We start from the raw sequence: 9,174 nt of genomic DNA, 5'->3' as shown, positions 1-9,174 counted from the left end.
TCAAACCCTAGTAACTTTGGATTGTTAGTGTTAGAAAGCATTTAAACATGATTGATCAAGGTTTCTAATACATAGCAATGTTTCACAGTATTAATATAAGAAACAGGATTCCATTTTTTTTTCCATTAAAACATTCATGCAAAAAAAAAGAAAATGAAATGATTGAAAAATAAATAAATAAAAAAGTGTTTTTTTTTTATATACTCAGAAACCAGCAAATGTAATGCTAAAAATGTGTGTGACATAGATAATAGCTTACTAAGTTCCTTTTGCAATTGTACTTACTGCAGAGAATCTTACAGATAAATATCGCTATTCAGTCTATTATGATAAATTATACCAGATATTCATGTAAATTATCTAAGTGTAAGATATATATCTTTTTTTGTTCCCCCTTTATTACTAAACACTACAAAATAATATTATGCAATATCTTCTCTGCATATTGACAATTATACATACAGATGCCAGGCTCATCGATGACATAATGTGTACGCACGTGCATATGCATGCCAGCGACGACTAGCTGTGTCTATTCACACCTGCTACTAGACAATGCAATGCGTATGCATCATTGGCACGAATATGCGCACGCCGGCGTGTGCATCGTGGCAACCTAGTTGATGTTGCGACTAGGCGCAGCCACAATGAGAGTGGTTACATCTGTATGTATAGTGCCTTGTAAAAGAATTCAACACCATGTGGAAATGTAATAGGGTCAGAGTTTGCCGAGGTCCGGGATTTCGTCCAAGATTGCCGTATTTTTAAAGCTTCAATCGTTTACAAGGCAAAACCAACCTGGCTTTGCCTTGTGCATGATCACCATTAATACTGTATACATTGTATACATTTCCTCCCATTCCTTTTTCATGGCCCGCAATTGTTATGTTATACGTGTTATATGATGGAAAATGTTATTTGTTAGCTACTCATCCTCCCCCCAGTAAAATAAAATAAAATATTAAACTGTTAACTGCTGAAAATTAAACATTTGCAGAGTGTTGTTTTTTTTTTGTTTTTTTTACACGCATTAAGGGCCTAATTCAGTAAGGATTGTAGATTCTGCTTTTTAGCAGAATCTGCAATCCTTTCAATCGCATGTTGGGGGCTGCCCATCGCAGGGCATGGCTGCCCAGCATGCGATCCACAGCCCACCCACTGCGATCACTCTCTAATTACAGTCACAGTGCAATTAGAACGTGGTTGCAGAAACTAGTGAAGTCTACTGCCAGCGCCGCCATTTTTTCGATTGGAGCGGATGCAGCTGCTCTGAAAACGCTGCCGACACCCCCCGTTGCCCCAACGCCACCCCGAATATGCACGGCCGCTGCCCCGCCAACGCCTTTGCCTGTCAATCAGGCAGAGGCATTTGCAGTTAGTGCGGGCCAACCGCATTAACTGTGGGCACATGCGCAGGATGGGACCTGCCCATGCGGATCCCGTTGCTTAAATAGCAGCTGCATCACCTTTGCAATGCGACTTGATTAAGGCCCCTGCCAGTAGTCTATTCCAGTTAGTGTCAATTAAAATAGAACATTGTGTTTGGTAAAGCAATATTTGCCCTATCCAGAATTGCTCAAGTTGGATTGGGATACATACGATTTACCGGCGGACGGGATGCCGGATGTCATGATCCCAATAGCAGAATCCCATCCGCTAGAATGCCAGCAGTGGGGTGAGCCTTCAGAAGTGGGACCCTGCGTGACCAAAAAGGGGACAGAGCTTTGATAAAAGGGGTAGAGCCTCGCAGCACCCCTGTTTGTGTCACTTTGGGGTCATGTCCAGCACTGTCTGAGCTGCTGGGCTGCCTCCAGGTTCTTTCTGCACTGTGAATAGATGCCGTGTGCATGCGGTGCGTGCTTCCCACAACCACCACAGAATACTGCGACCCGAACTTTCTCGCTGAATGTGAGACAGTTGGGAGGTATGCTACAGGGACAGGCTCTAACAAAAGTCTTATGTTTTCACTATGGAGATCTGCAGTTGCCGCCGCCGTCATCTTCTCCGTGAATGGGTCGCACTTGCTGCCGGATTGCGACTAGTCATATCTGCTTGTGACCCATTTGTGGGAGCGTAGGCACCCGTTCATATGTAGTGCATGCACGTGGCCAGCGGGTATACTAGTCGCAGCAAATAACTTGCGATTGCCGTGGCTAGCGGCAAAGCTGACAATGGCCACATCTGTATCTATGACGCATCACACTTTTACCTCATTTAGGGGGGGACTTATCCAAACTCGGAGAGAGATAAAACCATGATAGATAAAGTACTAACCAATCAGCTTCGGCATACATTTTACAGGCTACGTTTGAAAAATGACAGGTGCTGATTGGTTGATATTTTATCTCTCTCCAAGCTTTGATAAGTAACCCATAAGTCATACCTCCCAACATGACCCTCTCCTGGAGGAACACAATGCTCTGCTCCTGGGTCTTCCTTCTTAATTTATGATTGCCATAACCTGTGCCGAAACACCTTTCTTATCCATTTCCCTGTTCATTACAGGTGTCAGCTATCATACATTAAAGGGAAGTCCAGGAGCAGAGCATTGTGTCCCTCCTGGAAAGGGTCCTGTTGGGAGGTATGTTAAGTACTACCCATTATCACTGTTGTATACCAAAATAACAGGTGATTTATGAAAGTAGATGAACATACTATACTTATGCAGGGATAGAGGCTCTCATTAGTGGCTGTTCAGGAAGGGTGGAGGAGGTACGGTATACAGTGTCAACATTCACTGAACTGTCTAAATGTCGACATGTTCAGAATGTTGTTTAACATGTTGACACTGACATAATGACGACATTGCCAGAATGTCAACATTGTGATAGATGATTGCCATCACCTGTGCTGAAACACCTTTCTTATCCATTAACCTGTTCAAAACAGGTTCCATCAATCATAAATAAAGAGAAAAGTCCAGGAGCAGAGCATTTTGTCCCTCCTGGAGAGGTTTATGTTGAGAGGTATGTACTGGTAGATCAACTGGCCAACAAAAATAACCCTAGTGTGTAAGTGTATGTATGTACTTATGTTTAGGGCAGGCTAGATGGGCCAAATGGTTCCTATATTCTGTCAAATTCTATGTTTCTAAGGGGTGCAGTATGATTTACTTGTGGACAGAATGCCCGCTGTCAATATCCCGATAGCAGCATCCTGCTCATCAAAATGCCGTTGGCAGGGCGAGTGCAAAGAGTCCCATTGTTCGTTGCGTTCGCCACGCTGCGGGATCGGTGGCTCGCCACTGGATCTATTCTCGCTCTGTGGGTGTCATGGACACCCAGGAGTGGGAATAGTCCTGTTGCACCAGTATTCCGTCTGGCGGCATCCTGACCGCCAGGATCCCAACAGCTGGCAAATTAAACGCATCCCTTTCTATGTTACTGTAGCTGGTAATGTACCTATGGTGAAGCTGGGCAGTGTTGTTGAAGCATATATGTAAACAGAATTATTTTAATTGTAACACATTTTTGGTATCAGGCTATGGGAGGACTTGCACCCTGAACCCTTGCAGCAATAGGCAACACCCACATAATAGCCATCCAATGCTAATTTATAGACCAGCTAGCGGTAGATCACTGTTATGCATTATCTATTTAAGCTGAATTAGCTCTTGCTTATTGCGAAAGTCTTGTTTCTGCACAATGGTCACCTGTGAGCCAGATAAAATGGCTCATTGGCACAGCTTTGGATCCTAGAGCCTGGTTCCAGTGCAAAGAAGGTAACTGCCTTATAAAGACAACTCAGCATTCATTGAAGTCACTTAGAATTTGGAAGCAGTTGTCGTAAGTTTCCAGTTAACTTTTTATTATTGGTGTAAGTTATTAGGTGACCCTGTTCATGGAGACAGGGTCACTTTTAGGGTTTATTATTGAGTGCTTCTTATTCCCGCTATTTATCCTTCTGGAGAAGTTCCTATTAATTTGCTGTTTTAGTTTGCTGAGCAAGTGGAGAGACTGCTTTCATGCACTATAATGTTGGCTCATGCCAATTAATGTATATTAGTGAAGATTCCTGCTGTTTTTGTTTTGTTTTGCTTTCTGAAGCCCCCTGCTGCTGTTGATTACACCTAGATCTGCTACTGATTGGGACTGTTAAAAGGCAGATAGTGTGTTGGATGATTACAGCTGAATCCTTTAATTGTACAAATGTAAAAAGTCTTATTTCATTCCCGCTTTACATCACACAGCTGATAAAGAACAACGTAGCAATTATTTGCAGTGACCAAATTTACTACATTTATATGTTGACATATTTCCTCTCTTGAATATATTAACTGCAAAATAATGAATGCTCTTCTGTAGAATTCCCAAACACCTTCGTACTGTAGTGCAGCTATAATACTCTGTTGAAGGCTGTGAGATATTAATGCTAATTTTAAAATGTTACCATTACATCAGAGTAGAAGGCAGGAGCCATAACATGCTTTGTCATACCTCCCAACATAGTTTATGTGTACATCGATGCAGTGTGTATACTGCTGACCCGTTATGGCATGCGTGTCCCCCATACCATTGACGTTCTGAGCTGCTCCCATATCCACTCCCCTCCATTGCCACGTGCAACACTGACATAAGCGCAGGACATACCTCCCAACAATGCCAGCAGTTTGGACGATAGGACTGTCCACTACAATTTGGGATGGTTTGTATCTCAAAGAAGCAGCTCTTACAGTAGGGTTGATCAATTAATGCTATTGCTTGCAGAGTTGGTATTCCTGAGAGCCTTCAAAGCACCCTTAAGCCACACAGTCTGCACCAAGTTTGCCGGAATATCAATAGGCCTAAAACGTTTTGATACAATAGGCTAAATAGCTGCAGATATAAGCATCACAAGTATACAGCAGGAAATGGTTATTTTCTATAAGGGTGGTTACGCTGTGGAATTCATCACCACACCAAGGCGGTCATGGCATTTTATTTTTTAGAATTGTAAAATAGCTTGTGGACCTTTTTTTTAATAAATAAAACTGGTTTCTAGTTACAATTGCTAATGGACATTATGGGAGGGGGGGGGGGTAATGTAATGTACTGGATTGACCATTTTTGGTGCATCTGGAAAGTTCTTCTCCTGACTGAGACTAAGGGGCCTATGTATCAGAACTTGGCGAGAGACCAAGTGGAGAGAGATTAAGTGCCAACCAATCAGCTCCCAACTGTCATATATCAACACAGCTGGTAACTGGCAGTTAGGAGCTGAGTGGCTGGTACTTTGTATCTCCCTCCATTTTATCTCTCTCTCCAAACTTTAGTACATATGCTCCTAAGGGCCTAAATATAATAGCCTGCGAGTTTGGTACAGCGGAATGTGTATGATAAAAGAAAAACAAAAAAGGTAATACCGACCTGGTGTTACCTTTTAACAAAATACTACTTTAAATCATTTATCTACATTGTCGAAATCTTGCAGCTGCTCCCGACTCGCAGGCCATTACATTTGTGCCTAACTTAAGGAGCATACACACGGTGAGATTTTGGCTATCTTCGATTTTAACAATGCAATATGGACTATGTGTGCTTGTGATATTGTCTATGTGCGGTTTTGGCTATGGCCAATTTTGACTATAATTTAGTACTATATAGTCAAAATTGACTTGATTGCACAGTCTATCTTACCTTGCGATACCAACCCCACGGGACTGCGCATCGGGATCAAATCGGTATCGCAAGGTGGCTAACACCTTGCGATTTGCACTAACTTTCCACGCGATTTTGACTGAATAGTCAAAATTGCAAGGATAAATCTAACCGTGTGTACACACCTTTAGTCACTGTCACACTGGGGGATTTGTGCTTCCTTCATCTGGATAAACACATTATTTTCAAAGAGTTGGACGTTAAATACAGGTGTATTTTTCAAGTCTTATTAGCTCTGTAGTAAAATATAATTTACCATCTAAAGTACTGTACTCGGCTGCACACTGGACACACCACCGCCTGCACTGCTCATCCGTTAGGACACTGAACTACAGTGTCAGAGCTCCTTACACTTAGAGAAATTGGGGGAATTTTTTGGAAAACTGCGCTTAGTCTGACCTACATTAATCTAACTAATTTCTCTGACGTCCTAGTGGATGCTGGGAACTCCGTAAGGACCATGCGGAATAGACGGGCTCCGCAGGAGACTGGGCACTCTAAAAGAAAGATTAGGTACTATCTGGTGTGCACTGGCTCCTCCCTCTATGCCCCTCCTCCAGACCTCAGTTAGAATCTGTGCCCAGCCAGAGCTGGGTGCTCCTAGTGGGCTCTCCTGAGCTTGCTAGAAAAGAAAGTATTTGTTAGGTTTTTTATTTTCAGTGAGATCTGCTGGCAACAGACTCACTGCTACGTGGGACTGAGGGGAGAGAAGCAAACCTACCTGCTTGCAGCTAGCTTGTGCTTCTTAGGCTACTGGACACCATTAGCTCCAGAGGGTTCGAACACAGGGCCTGACCTCGATCGTCCGTTCCCGGAGCCGCGCCGCCGTCCCCCTTGCAGAGCCAGAAGACAGAAGAGAAGCGATGAAATCGGCGGCAGAAGACTCCTGTCTTCATTAAGGTAGCGCACAGCACCGCAGCTGTGCGCCATTGCTCCCACAGCACACCACACACTCCGGTCACTGTAGGATGCAGGGCGCTGGGGGGGGCGCCCTGGGCAGCAATTATAATACCTTTTGGCACTTAAAATACACATAATACAGTCTGAAAACTGTATATGTGTAAAAAACCCCGCCATTAAGTTACATAAAACGCGGGACAGAAGCCCGCCGCTGAGGGGGCGGGGCCTTCTTCCTCAGCACACCAGCGCCATTTTCCCTTCACAGCTCCGCTGGAAGCAGCTCCCCAGGCTCTCCCCTGCAGTATCCTGATACAAGAAGGGTAAAAAAGAGAGGGGGGGCACATAAATTTAGGCGCAAATAAGATATTTAAGCAGCTATTGGGTAAATCACTTTTTATAGTGTAAATCCCTGTGTTATATAGCGCTGTGGTGTGTGCTGGCATACTCTCTCTCTGTCTCCCCAAAGGACTTTGTGGGGTCCTGTCCTCAGTCTGAGCATTCCCTGTGTGTGTGCGGTGTGTCGGTACAGCTGTGTCGACATGTTTGATGAGGAGGGTTACGTGGAGGCGGAGCAGGGGCAGATAAGTGTGGTGTCGCCCCCGACGGGGCCGACACCTGATTGGATGGATATGTGGAAGGTCTTAACCGACAGTGTCAACTCCTTACATAAAAGGTTCGATGACGCAGCAGCCTTGGGACAGCCGGGGTCTCAGCCCGCGCCTGCCCAGGCGACTCAGAAGCCGTCAGGGCCTCATAAACGCCCGCTAGCTCAGATGGTAGACACAGATGTCGACACGGAGTCTGACTCCAGTGTAGATTAGGATGAGACAAATGTACAGTCTACAAAGGCCATTCGATGCATGATTACTGCAATGAAAGATGTATTGCACATTTCTGACATTAACCCGGTTACCACCAAGAGGGGTATTATGTTTGGGGAGAAAAAGCAGCCAGTGACTTTTCCCCCATCTGATGAATTAAATGAATTGTGTGAAGAAGCGTGGAGTTCCTCTGATAAGAAACTAGTGATTTCTAAGAGGTTACTGATGGCGTACCCTTTCCCGCCAACGGATAGGTTACATTGGGAAACATCCCCTAGGGTGGACAAGGCGCTAACACGCTTATCTAAAAGGGTGGCACTGCCGTCTCAGGATACGGCCGCCCTAAAGGAGCCTGCGGATAGAAAGCAGGAAGCTATCCTGTAGTCTGTGTATACACACTCTGATACTCTACTGAGACCTGCTATTGCTTCAGCCTGGATGTGTAGTGCTGCAGCAGCATGGACTAATACCCTGTCAGACAACATTGATTCCCTCGACAGGGATACTGTTTTGCTAACCCTCGAACATATAAAAGACGTCGTCTTATATATGCGGGATGCCCAGAGGGACATTTGCCTGCTGGCATCTAGAATTAATGCAATGTCCATTTCTGCCAGGAGAGTATTATGGACTCGGCAGTGGACAGGTGATGCTGATTCTAAAAAACACATGGAGGTTTTGCCTTATAAGGGTGAGGAATTGTTTGGGGATGGTCTCTCGGACCTCGTATCCACAGCAACTGCTGGGAAGTCGACTTTTTTACCTCAGGTTCCCTCACAGCCTAAGAAAGCACCGTATTATCAAGTGCAGTCCTTTCGGCCTCAGAAAGGCAAGCGGGTCAGAGGAGCATCCTTTCTGGCCAGAGGCAAGGGTAGAGGAAAGAAGCTGCACCAGGCAGCCAGTTCCCAGGAACAAAAATCCTCCCCTGCTTCCACTAAGTCCACCGCATGACGTTGGGGCTCCACAGGCGGAGCCAGGTGCGGTGGGGGCGCGTCTCCGAAACTTCAGCAACCAGTGGGTTCGCTCACAAGTGGATCTCTGGGCTGTACAAATTGTATCTCAGGGATACAAGTTGGAGTTCGAGGCGACTCCCCCTCGCCGTTACCTCAAATCAGCCTTGCCAGCTGCTCCCAGGGAAAGGGAGGTAGTACTGGCGGCAATTCACAAGCTGTACCTCCAGCAGGTGATAATCAAGGTCCCCCTCCTTCAACAGGGAAGGGGTTACTATTCCACAATGTTTGTGGTACCGAAACCGGACGGTTCGGTGAGACCCATTCTGAATTTAAAATCCTTGAACACTTATATAAAAAAGTTCAAGTTCAAAATGGAATCACTCAGGGCGGTTATTGCAAGCCTGGAAGAGGGGGATTTTATGGTGTCGCTGGACATCAAGGATGCTTACTTGCATGTCCCCATTTACCCACCTCACCAGGAATACCTCAGGTTTGTGGTACAGGACTGTCATTACCAATTCCAGACGTTACCGTTTGGTCTCTCCACGGCACCGAGAATATTTACCAAAGCAATGGCCGAAATGATGATACTCCTTCGGAAGAAGGGAGTTATAATTATCCCGTACTTGGACGATCTCCTCATAAAGGCGAGGTCCAGAGAGCAGTTGTTGGTCAGCGTAGCACTCTCTCAGGAAGTGTTGCAACAGCACGGCTGGATTCTGAATATCCCAAAGTCGCAGCTGATTCCTGCGACGCGTCTGCTTTTCCTGGGCATGATTCTGGACACAGAACAGAAGAAGGTGTTTCTCCCGGTGGAGAAGGCCCAGGAATTGTCATCTCTGGTCAGGGACCTCCTGAAACCAA

At 45.3% G+C, this 9,174-nt stretch overlaps 1 protein-coding gene across 6 annotated transcripts in view; it reads left to right on the top strand.

Moving 5' to 3' along the window:
* TBC1D5 (TBC1 domain family member 5) overlaps positions 1 to 9,174 on the top strand; it is a 1,053,329-nt gene that overhangs the window by 322,732 nt on the left and 721,423 nt on the right. Inside the window, exon 4 of one of the 6 annotated variants that reach the window (XM_063922180.1) lies at positions 2,506 to 2,581. The exons of the other annotated variants lie outside the window; for them this stretch is intronic. The gene's annotated coding sequence lies outside the window, so the exon portion shown is untranslated. The remainder of the gene's footprint in view (positions 1 to 2,505; positions 2,582 to 9,174) is intronic. 6 annotated transcript variants of the gene reach the window in all.

The sequence above is a fragment of the Pseudophryne corroboree genome, chromosome 5 (assembly GCF_028390025.1).
Source record: "Pseudophryne corroboree isolate aPseCor3 chromosome 5, aPseCor3.hap2, whole genome shotgun sequence".
NCBI lineage: Eukaryota > Metazoa > Chordata > Amphibia > Anura > Myobatrachidae > Pseudophryne > Pseudophryne corroboree.
The sequence above is the reverse complement of the archived record's forward strand: the minus strand, read 5'-3'. Positions and strand labels throughout refer to the sequence as shown.